Source organism: Rutidosis leptorrhynchoides, chromosome 5 (assembly GCF_046630445.1).
Source record: "Rutidosis leptorrhynchoides isolate AG116_Rl617_1_P2 chromosome 5, CSIRO_AGI_Rlap_v1, whole genome shotgun sequence".
Lineage (NCBI taxonomy): Eukaryota > Viridiplantae > Streptophyta > Magnoliopsida > Asterales > Asteraceae > Rutidosis > Rutidosis leptorrhynchoides.
In genome coordinates, this window is record NC_092337.1 from 153317058 (window position 1) to 153330213 (window position 13156).

The window sequence follows — 13156 nt, forward strand, 5'->3', positions numbered from 1 at the left end:
CATTCCGAGGATTTACTTCAGTATTACTCGATAGCTTTCCTTGTTCCCTCTCACTCATCATGCTAGCAAGAGTACCTACGTGTTTTTCTAGATTCAAAATGGAAGCTTGTTGAGTTCTTAGTGACTGATCAAACCTCTCATTTGTTTGGGTTTGAGATGTTATAAATTGTTTTTGAGATTCCATTAGCTTTGCCATCATTTCTTCTAGATTTGACTTTTTCTCTTCGGTTTGTTGTGGTGGTTTATATAAGCTAGGTCTTTGTTGATTGAAAGTGTTGTTTTGAGTTGGTTGGTTATTCGGACCTTGTTGGTTGTATGAGTTATTGTTGGGTCCATTTGGATTGTAAAGAATGTTTTGATTTCGATTGAACTTTGGCCTTGGCGGTTGATAATTATTTTGATAATTATTTCCCGGCCTTTGGTTCATGTAGGAAACATTCTCACGATGTTCCATCGTTTGCTCGATGTGACACTCTTTTGTTAAGTGTTGTCCACCACATTGCTTACAACTGATTCGTATTGTGTGAATATCTTTTGTCATCTTTTCCATTCGTCTCTCGAAAGCATCAATTTTTGCAGAAACGGAATCAAAGTCATGGCTAGAATTGGCTCTAGCCACTTTAGATGAATGAAAGATATCTTTTTCTTGGTGCCACTCATGAGAGTGGGAGGCAGTGTTATCAATAATTTTGTAAGCTTCAGTTGCGGTTTTCTTCATAATGGAACCACCAGCTGTTATGTCGATGTCTTTTCGTGTAGCAACGTTGACACCTTGGTAGAATATTTGTACTATTTGATAAGTGTCTAAACCGTGATGAGGACATCCTCTCAACAACTTTCTAAATCTTGTCCACGCCTCATATAGAGTTTCATTTGGCTTTTGTGTGAACGTAACTATTTCTCTTTGAAGTCTCACGGTTTTAGATGCCGGAAAGAATTTTTTAAGAAAATTTTCAAATAAAACATCCCATGTATCAATCGCCCCTTCAGGTAACGATTCTAACCAATCTTTGGCTTCTCCCTTTAAAGTCCAGGGAAACAACATGAGATAGATCTGTTCATCCTCAACTTCTCTGATTTTGAATAGAGTACAGATCCTATTAAAGGTTCGAAGATGTTCGTTTGGATCTTCTTTTGGCGTACCACTATATTGGCATTGATTAGTTACCATGTGTATGATTTGTCCTTTGATTTCATAATCTGGCGCATTAATGTCTGGCTTAATAATGGCGTGACCTTGGCCCGTGCGTGTGGCTCTCATTCGGTCTTCCATACTTAGAGGTTCTGTTACTTCCATAATTGAATTTGTTGAATACAAATCACTAGAGAATTCTGATTTAACGGTTTGTTCCTCGACAATCTCTGGATGAGTAATTTGTGGTTCATGAGGAATGATTAGTGGTTCAGGATCTCTGAATTGTCCCTGAATATCCTCCGGATTCTCAATTGTGAGGTCGGGTTCAAAAAATGGATTATCGGAAATTTGAATTTGAGTACTTGGTCGACTAGATGATGATTCTAAAGAAAAATCAACGGCGATAATATTGGCTAGATGTCTTGATCGAGTTACAGGTGGTGAACGTATAAAAGGTGGTGAACGTTTTGCTCGGTGCATTCACTGAATATCCTATTAGTTATAAAAGATAAAAATTATATAAGTTATCAAATTAATAGACTTTTCTGATTTTACCCACGTTTCGAATAGCCAATAGATGCAGCAGGTAGCCAGGACCCTTTAAATCGGAAGCCCACAACTCGCCACTAATAAATCCAACTATTACTAAGAACCAGAAAATTTTGGATGTCTATCAATTTAACCGCTTAAAATAATTTTTCGTTTTGAAATTTTAGAGAATAAATAGAAAATTCTATGTCCTAAAAACTAGAGCGTCGAGAAATAAGAAAGAAAAAGAATGCGTCGAAAAACGTCGAAAAATAAAAGGTCGAAAAATAAAAATAAGAAAGAAAAACGTCGAAACTTAAAAGTCTAAAAACTAAAATTTAAAACTTATGTCTAAAGGTATTAAAGCTTAAAAGGAATTCTATATCTAAAACGGCAATTACTTAAAAAGGTACTAAAATTTATAAAACGGCGTCGCAAAATTCTAAAGCACCTAAATCTTAGTCTAAAGAAAAAGCACTTAAGGGATTTTACGGCAAATCCTAAAAATCTAGAAATAAAAAGAACTACGGCAAATACTAAATTAAAAACTAATTACGAGCGATAAAAATACAAATTACGTACTAAATAATAAAAATATACAATTTATAAAAAGAGATAAAAATGAAAAAATTACTAATTTTTATAAAAATATTATTTTTATATTATTTATTTTATAAAAGTATCAAGTTTATATATTTAATAAAACTAAATAAAACTTAAAATATAAATTAAAACTAAAAACTAAAATAATTAATATTATAATTAACCCTAATTAGGGTTTTTAATAATAATAATAATTATAATTACTCCGCAATTAATGCAGTACTAGGATCAGATGTGGCGTGTCAGAGCACTTCATGCGGTCGCATGAGTTTTTGCCTTCGGATCCATGCGATCGCATGGCCCAAATATTCAGGTCACAAATTGGGCTGCTACAGTGTAGCCCGATTCTTTTACTTATTTTTTTTTCTTTTCTGTTTTATAATTAATTGAAGTATTTATATAAAGTTAAATAAAAACTTATATTTAAAAAAAATATCTATTAGTTTTTTTTAACTAAAATAAAATACAAACTTTTTAAATATTTTTTTTTGAACAACTCTAAAAAATATATATATTTTGTTTTTCTTTTTATATTTTTGTATTTTTAAAATTTAAAACGTATTTTTACAAAAGTAAATTAAAAATCTTTATATATATATATATATATATATATATATATATATATATATATATATATATATAGCATTTCGCTTCCGACGTTTAAGCAAGTTCCCCGGCAGCGGCGCCAAAAATACTTGATGTGCGTAGAGGTGTATGCGAAATAGTTATACTTTTATTACGAAAATACTATTAAATACGATACAATTTTACACAAGTTATTTATTTATTTATAGAGTGGATATACCTAAACCTTGCTACAACACTTATAGGCAGTGTACCTAATCGTACAGTAGTGTAGTTTTTAGTAAGTCCGGTTCGTTCCACAGGGAGCCAGCCAAGTTTAACGCTATATTTTTAACAAATATATTTATATAAAATATATATAATTATATATAGTAATATTATTATAAAAGGGGTTTTTACCGTTTAGTGACCGGTTTGTTAATTTTAAATAAGCGAAAAGATAAATGATGATAATATAAATGACAGAATTTAAATTGCGATAAAGTAAATTGTAGTAATTAAAATGACAGTTGTGTCCACCCGGAAATTTCTGACCAAATTTAAACTTAACCTTTATATGTTTCTGATACGATAAGCAGAATTTGTAATGTTGAATCTCAAAAAGTTTGGAACTACATTCATGTAATCAATTACCCTTTGACCGTGTTCGACGATTCACGAACAATTATGTGTATATAGATATGTATATATAATATATAATATTAACTGAAAACATTAACAAAGTATTAGATATATGATACTTTACATAAACATATTTGTTTCGATATATTTATCAACAGAATTAAGAGATAATATCAAATGATTGAATTATCAGATACATTATGATATGATTACGGGCCTATGTTATGAGGTCCACTGTGATTTAAGAAATCTATTTTTTTGACAACTCATTACTTAACCAGTATGATAAAGATAACGATATTTATATTTTATTAAATATATATATATAACAATTTAAATTAATATTATATATATTTTTATACGCGTATTATACGTACATAGTTTTATACATTTACTATACTTTAACTTTACCTTTACTTTACTTTTACTTTACTTTAACTTTAATAATTCATACTTTAATAAAACACTTTAATAATTCATACTTTAATAATTCACTTTAATAATTCATACTTTAATAATTCACTTTAATAATTCATACTTTAATAATTCACTTTAATAATTCATACTTTAATAATTCACTTTAATAATTCATACTTTAATAATTCACTTTAATAATTCATACTTTAATAATTCACTTTAATAATTCATACTTTAATAATTCACTTTAATAATTAATACTTTAATAATTCACTTAAATAATTCAAAAATCTATTATAAATAGAATTCAATAGGTTTCATTATTTCATAGAAACTTGAAAATATATTTCTCTAAACTCTCTCAATCGAATTACATATATATATATATATATATATATATATATATATATATATATATATATATATATATATATATATATATATATATATATATATATATATATATATTTACTTAGTATTATTTCAAGATATTATTAGTATACATAAAATACTACGACGGAGTTATATTCAGACGATTTCAAAATAAGTTTTCAAATGGGATAGAGCTAAGGAAATTATGGGTTATAGCTATGAAGGTTATGGGTATTGATCGAGGGTATTGCTCGTGAGGTCAACCTAACATTTATCATTTTCGTTGCGTCTACGTACTTTCCTGCAATATTGAATCACAATATTGATACGTGAGCATTCATATCTTATCTTTTATATATTAATAGTGTATTCCTGACTAGTGCTCGAGTATATATGATTATGCATGTTTGTATGCTTAGTTTCGTCGTTAAATAGTTTATGATAAATCACGAATTCGATACATATGCTACTGAGATAAGTTATATGATATGCATGTCGTTGAAAATCCGAAGAAAAAATTAATAACTTTTCATTTAGAAATCGTGTGGTTTCGATGAACGGATTAAAAGATATGGTCAACTGAATTATCATTAATTTTAATATTATTATTAAAACGATTATTATAACTGTTATCAGTTGATGTTATTACTAAAATTATCTTTATTACTAAAAATTAATATTTTTATTGAAACTATCATTTTATTATTTTTATCATTATTATTATTATCAATATTATTTTATCAAATAAATATGCGTACAAAGATATTTTTACCACACGTAATGTAATTACATTAATAATACATACCACTATATTTTTATGATATTAAGTGAATTTTATAAATTTTATTATTTGAGATATATAAAAGTATATTTTTATCATATATGAATTTTAATATAAATTTTTATTTATTAATAAATGACTTATATTATTTAGTATAATAAGATCTGATAAATATATTTAAATATATAAAACTACTATATATAAGTTATATAATAAACATGTATAGATTTTGGAAGTCATTTTGGGTCAAGTTGACGTTTGTTGACTTTTGCATGTCGGTCTCGAGCATTAGGATTGTGATACACTACGACTTGACCTAAATTGTTAGACAGATATTGACCAACATATAAATATATATACTTAATATAGGTTCGTGAATCCGAGACAAACACTGCACTTGTTCAGTGCCGTCATATACATAATTGCTACGAAATACAGTATTGTGAGTTTCATTTGCTCCCTTTTATATATATTTTTGGGACTGAGAATACATGCGCTGTTTTTATAAATGTTTTACGAAATAGACACAAGTACTAAAACTAATTCTACGTGGGTTTAAACCAGAAATATCCCCTTAGCTTGGTAACTATAACTACTGGTGTATGACTGGTAGGCGCGAATCCTAAAGATAGATCTATTGGGCCTGACAAACCCCATCCTGACTATGGGATGCTTTAGTACTTCGAGATTTATATAACACACCTGATTCGGTGTACTTTCAGAGGGTAAAACATGAACGTTAAGGCTTGTTACCGAGTGCCTACAACTTATAGAATACTTTTATACACTTGTGAGTGTACGGATATTTATAGAAACTGAAATCTTGTGGTCTATTACTATTACGAAAATGATGGATTATGATAAATTAATGAACTCACCAACCTTTTGGTTGACACTTTAAAGCATGTTTATTCTCAGGTATTAAAGAATTCTTCCGCTGTGCATTAGCTCATTTTAAGGATATTACTTGGAGTCATCCAAGACATACTTTGAAAGACGTTGCATTCGAGTCGTTGAGTTCATCAAGATTAATATTAAGTCAATTATAGTTGGATGTAATATGAAATGGTATGCATGCCGTCAATTTTTGATGTAAAGAAAGTTTGTCTTTTAAAAACGAATGCAATGTTTGTAAAACGTATCATATAGAGGTCAAATACCTCGCGATGTAATCAACTATTGTGAATCGTTTATAATGTATATGAACGGGTCCTTTCAGTTGGTATCAGAGCGGTGGTCTTAGCGAACCAGGTCTTACATTAGTGTGTCTAACTGATAGTTGTTAAGATGCATTAGTGAGTCTGGACTTCGACCGTGTCTGCATGTCAAAAGTTTTGCTTATCATTTTTAGTCGGAAATCATCTACTTACCATCCTTAGGAAATTACCTGCTTATCATTCTTAAGTCTAGACGCGTTTTCCTACATTTATTGCATAATAGTGTATAGACGAATTCTTATCTTAGCATATCTGTTACTGTGAACTTTGACTGACATCTTTCAAAGATTCCTCCGTAATTTATGGAATTTTGGTATTATATATACATATGTAAATTATATATTGAAGAATACCAAATCTAAATTCTACAATCTATTTCATACCAAAAAAATTCTTTCCCTGATCATACAAGATGGATCCCTCAACCAGTTCGAGTTCCTCGGATTCCGACAGCTATGCCGATATGGATTTTCACATGAGCTCCGAAAGCAGCGTGACCGGAATGGATCAACCAATTAGCCATCATCTATTCTGGATGAATTGGGGATGGGTTCATAATCTACTTAACCATTGGAGACAAGAAGAAGGCGATCCCTTTCATCCACCACATTGCCCTCTTGGCAATGAACCTGAAGCACTTACCGGCGAACCTGTCCGAAACACCATTTTCTCTCTCATTTCCAGAGTATCTCGTCATGATTATATACTACACCAAATTCTAGATCTTATTTATCCGCTCGTCCGAACCGACAATCACCCCGGTGTAATAGAAGAAGTCAATGAGCTTCGCGCTCGGGTAGTGGCTTTGGAAAATATGGTGCAAAGGTTACAAACACCAGCAGTAGCACCAGTAGCATAACCAGTACCACCATCAACAACATCAACAGTACCATTACCACCACCAACAACAACCGCATCGCAAACCTCAACTTCACAATCTGTCCCACGAGCATCGACGTCATACGCCATGTAGATACCAAGGAATACCACAACGATGAAGTATTGATTCATAACTTCATTGGGGAAACATTCTATGGCGATTATGTAATTTCTAAAGTTTAGAAATTATCTATCCTAGCCTTAACCATAAATCAAATGAGTTTAATTTAATATTAACTCATTAAATCAATATTACATCTGAAGAAATATACACATATATATTTCCATAAAGACTGTAATAAAATTCTTTTGTACAAAATATTAATTGTGAATTTTTTTAACGGGTAGGTAATACCCGAGAGATATATAAATTCACAATTAATATGTTACATTCTTCGAATCTGATTCAGCAAATCATCCATTATACTCCCTACTTTCACAACAATATACATTCTTTTATAGAAATCAAAACAACCATACTCATTCAAAATCTAATTACATATTCTGATTTTAAAATCTCAGAATTCGATTCAAGATATAACCGAAATCATCACTCTTAGATTCCTACATCTTTCAAAACTATACTTTGACTTCAAAACTGTCCTAGAACCTCATTTCTATTCATGGAACTCACAAAAATATTTGTATCATTCAAAATCTTAGAACATCATATGTATATTAACAATTAAAATATGTGTTCAAATACTTCGAAATTCCTAAAGACATGCGAGATGGTGATCCAACCACATATTACCCACTGTCATGCATCTGAAAAGCTCTCGAAACCAAAGTTATAGTTTAACACGTATCCGTGTCAGATCCTTTGATATTTATTACCAAATATAATTTTTCAATCTCTTTCCAAAATAGACAGTTTTGTCACGGCTCCAGCAAATCACCTTCATTTGTTTATACGAATAAACCTTATTATAACAATTACCCCTTCATCATTGTTACCGGGGAACCTTTCATATCTCACCACATTAGCAGTAAACTTATCAACAACTTCATTAACCTTCGACTTAAGCCTCTCTGAAAATCCACTATACTTATTCATTAAAACCCCATCATGTACTCACCTACATCCTGTAACAATAATTGTCACACCAACTACTGGGAATTAGCAATCAGTATTTTGAATTTCGCGACAATTTTACGTCAAAAGTTATACATATAACGTCTATCTCCTAGACTTACATACTTCGAATGTGAATTTTCTGAAAAACATCCCAAACTATGAACTAGTTCTCCGAAATTGGAAAAATGCTGATGAAGCAGCAAAAACTGTAAACGACTTTAACAGTCAAAAGTTTGATGATAAAGAATAGTATGGTGGTAAAGCTGAGAAAAAGAGAAGGTTTGAAACTGGAAAACGGATTGAGCAGACCATGAAGGAGGCTGTGGACAAATCACAAAGACTAAACCTGTCTTCAAAGGATCCAAATGATTCAGTGTCTACTGAAATAGTTAGCAAACACCTTACTTCTCATTCTAAACCTTCACAGACAAATCTTCTTCATCATCCATATTATCGTATCTTTTATTATAATATCTTCGATATTCCTGAAGATATTTTCACAACTATTCTTATCCGATATCTTTTATCTCTTCGCAATATCTGCGTTACAACATAAAAAGAAACTGTGTTAGTTTCTAAATTTAAAAAAAAAAAAATTGAATTTAAAATAGGAATATTTTTGAAGTAGTGTTGGGAACTGAAGCATGAGTTAGTATAATATAATGACACTTGATCAACGTGATTATATTACAGTAAGTCATGCTGAGTTTCTAATGGAACGTGATGATTCACAGAACATACTGTCATCATGTACTGTTTACACGACTCTTACATTCTACCCAATTTTCAAACATATTAAGAACATATCATCTTGATAGCTCTATATTTTCGGATATTCTGGTAATTTGCCAAATCAAGATCGTGCCATTACGATTTTCTTCTTGGAACATTAACTATGTTCATCCAAAAATTCATATCTACGAATTCTGAACTATTATCCGCTTGACTTAAGATCGGGAAGAGAAAACGAAAGCATGAAGCTCCGAAATATAATGGAGAATATAAACCCGATAACAACCCCGAAATTACAAATCGTGTATATAAATGCGTATAGCAATATAAAGACACGGGAGAATGAAAAACACAATAACCCCAAGGTAATGGTAGAAGAAAATAACTTCCTCCGGTGGTAGATGAAAAAGAAGAATGACAGATATGAAAGTTAAAAGTATATCAAGAATCAATACTGGATGAAGCATATTAATGAATGCTTTAAAGTATGAATTGGGGAGAAAGACTAGAAGGTGTGAGCTGTGGAAATAAAGAAACGAAGGGGGTGGAATTATAGTAAAATATCAGACAGAGAAATCGAGACAGATTATCGCATTTAATCAAAGAAGATCCTGATTTCCTTAATCGCCGAAGAACCAAATCTTATTGCAAAGATTTTCTTTAAATCCCATGAATTCCTGAAATCAATCATAACTACGTCATCGGTTAAAACGAATATACGTTTACTCATTTCACTCTCTTGCGATAGCTTCACTTATACTCTTCGCGTAATCAAATTGTTTTATTTATATTACTCAATGATGATAAAACTCTATTTATCAACTCATATTCGTCATGAAAACATTTTTATAGTTAGCCATGACGACCTCGATCAAATTTCGGGACGAAATTTCTTTAACGGGTAGGTACTGTGACGACCCGGAAATTTCCGACCAAATTTAAACTTAACCTTTATATGTTTCTGATACGATAAGCAGAATTTGTAATGTTGAATATCAAAAAGTTTGGAACTACATTCATGTAATCAATTACCCTTTGACCGTGTTCGACGATTCACGAACAATTATGTGTATATAGATATGTATATATAATATATAATATTAACTGAAAACATTAACAAAGTATTAGATATATGATACTTTACATAAACATATTTGTTTCGATATATTTATCAACAGAATTAAGAGATAATATCAAATGATTGAATTATCAGATACATTATGATATGATTACGGGCCTATGTTATGAGGTCCACTGTGATTTAAGAAATCTATTTTTTTGACAACTCATTACTTAACCAGTATGATAAAGATAACGATATTTATATTTTATTATATATATATATATATATAACAATTTAAATTAATATTATATATATTTTTATACGCGTATTATACGTACATAGTTTTATACATTTACTATACTTTAACTTTACCTTTACTTTACTTTTACTTTACTTTCACTTTAATAATTCACTTTAATAATTCATACTTTAATAATTCACTTTAATAATTCATACTTTAATAATTCACTTTAATAATTCATACTTTAATAATTCACTTTAATAATTCATACTTTAATAATTCACTTTAATAATTCATACTTTAATAATTCACTTTAATAATTCATACTTTAATAATTCACTTTAATAATTCATACTTTAATAATTCACTTTAATAATTCATACTTTAATAATTCACTTTAATAATTCAAAAATCTATTATAAATAGAATTCAATAGGTTTCATTATTTCATAGAAACTTGAAAATATATTTCTCTAAACTCTCTCAATCGAATTATATATATATATATATATATATATATATATATATATATATATATATATATATATATATATATATATATATATATATATATATATATATATATATATATATTTACTTAGTATTATTTCAAGATATTATTAGTATACATAAAATACTACGACGGAGTTATATTCAGACGATTTCAAAATAAGTTTTCAAATGGGATAGAGCTAAGGAAATTATGGGTTATAGCTATGAAGGTTATGGGTATTGATCGAGGGTATTGCTCGTGAGGTCAACCTAACATTTATCATTTTCGTTGCGTCTACGTACTTTCCTGCAATATTGAATCACAATATTGATACGTGAGCATTCATATCTTATCTTTTATATATTAATAGTGTATCCCTGACTAGTGCTCGAGTATATATGATTATGCATGTTTGTATGCTTAGTTTCGTCATTAAATAGTTTATGATAAATCACGAATTCGATACATATGCTACTGAGATAAGTTATATGATATGCATGTCGTTGAAAATCCGAAGAAAAAATTAATAACTTTTCATTTAGAAATCGTGTGGTTTCGATGAACGGATTAAAAGATATGGTCAACTGAATTATCATTAATTTTAATATTATTATTAAAACGATTATTATAACTGTTATCAGTTGATGTTATTACTAAAATTATCTTTATTACTAAAAATTAATATTTTTATTGAAACTATCATTTTATTATTTTTATCATTATTATTATTATCAATATTATTTTATCAAATAAATATGCGTACAAAGATATTTTTACCACACGTAATGTAATTACATTAATAATACATACCACTATATTTTTATGATATTAAGTGAATTTTATAAATTTTATTATTTGAGATATATAAAAGTATATTTTTATCATATATGAATTTTAATATAAATTTTTATTTATTAATAAATGACTTGTATTATTTAGTATAATAAGATCTGATAAATATATTTAAATATATAAAACTACTATATATAAGTTATATAATAAACATGTATAGATTTTGGAAGTCATTTTGGGTCAAGTTGACGTTTGTTGACTTTTGCATGTCGGTCTCGAGCATTAGGATTGTGATACACTACTACTTGACCTAAATTGTTAGACAGATATTGACCAACATATAAATATATATACTTAATATAGGTTCGTGAATCCGAGACAAACACTGCACTTGTTCAGTGCCGTCATATACATAATTGCTACGAAATACAATATTGTGAGTTTCATTTGCTCCCTTTTATATATATTTTTGGGACTGAGAATACATGCGCTGTTTTTATAAATGTTTTACGAAATAGGCACAAGTACTAAAACTAATTCTACGTGGGTTTAAACCAGAAATATCCCCTTAGCTTGGTAACTATAACTACTAGTGTATGACTGGTAGGCGCGAATCCTAAAGATAGATCTATTGGGCCTGACAAACCCCATCCTGACTATGGGATGCTTTAGTACTTCGAGATTTATATAACACACCTGATTCGGTGTACTTTCAGAGGGTAAAACATGAACGTTAAGGCTTGTTACCGAGTGCCTACAACTTATAGAATACTTTTATACACTTGCGAGTGTACGGATATTTATAGAAACTGAAATCTTGTGGTCTATTACTATTACAAAAATGATGGATTATGATAAACTAATGAACTCACCAACCTTTTGGTTGACACTTTAAAGCATGTTTATTCTCAGGTATTAAAGAATTCTTCCGCTGTGCATTAGCTCATTTTAAGGATATTACTTGGAGTCATCCAAGACATACTTTGAAAGACGTTGCATTCGAGTCGTTGAGTTCATCAAGATTAATATTAAGTCAATTATAGTTGGATGTAATATGAAATGGTATGCATGCCGTCAATTTTTGATGTAAAGAAAGTTTGTCTTTTAAAAACGAATGCAATGTTTGTAAAACGTATCATATAGAGGTCAAATACCTCGCGATGTAATCAACTATTGTGAATCGTTTATAATGTATATGAACGGGTCCTTTCAACAGTAAATAAAGGTACGATGAAATATGAAATAAAAGTATTATACTTATTTAAACTTCCGTAATCATGATATTTGACGTTTTGATTTTAATTAATTGTTGCCCGGGTTAATTGTCCTTTATCCTGGATTATTTGATACCTATTTAGTTTTTGTCCATAATAGTCCATCGGTCATAATTATAAAATGCTCGTCAAATTAACCTTATTCCCGAAGTCAAATATTCCAACTAATTAGGGATTCGAACTGTAACAAGGTTTTAATACTTTGTAAATAATTACACCAGGTTATCGACTGCACGTAATTCAAGGTTTTAATACTTTGTTAACAATTACACCAATTATCCTTGTATGTAATCCACCCTTGTTTTAATGAGAAATGAATATTAATTTACCCACTTGATCAGAATG

The 13156-nt window shown here is 29.4% G+C and overlaps 1 non-coding gene across 1 annotated transcript; it reads left to right on the forward strand.

Moving 5' to 3' along the window:
* Window positions 1–806: 806 nt before the first annotated feature.
* Window positions 807–913, forward strand: LOC139851125 (small nucleolar RNA R71). The gene has a single exon (XR_011760485.1). It is a non-coding gene; the product is annotated as a small nucleolar RNA R71 (small nucleolar RNA).
* Window positions 914–13156: the final 12243 nt, after the last annotated feature.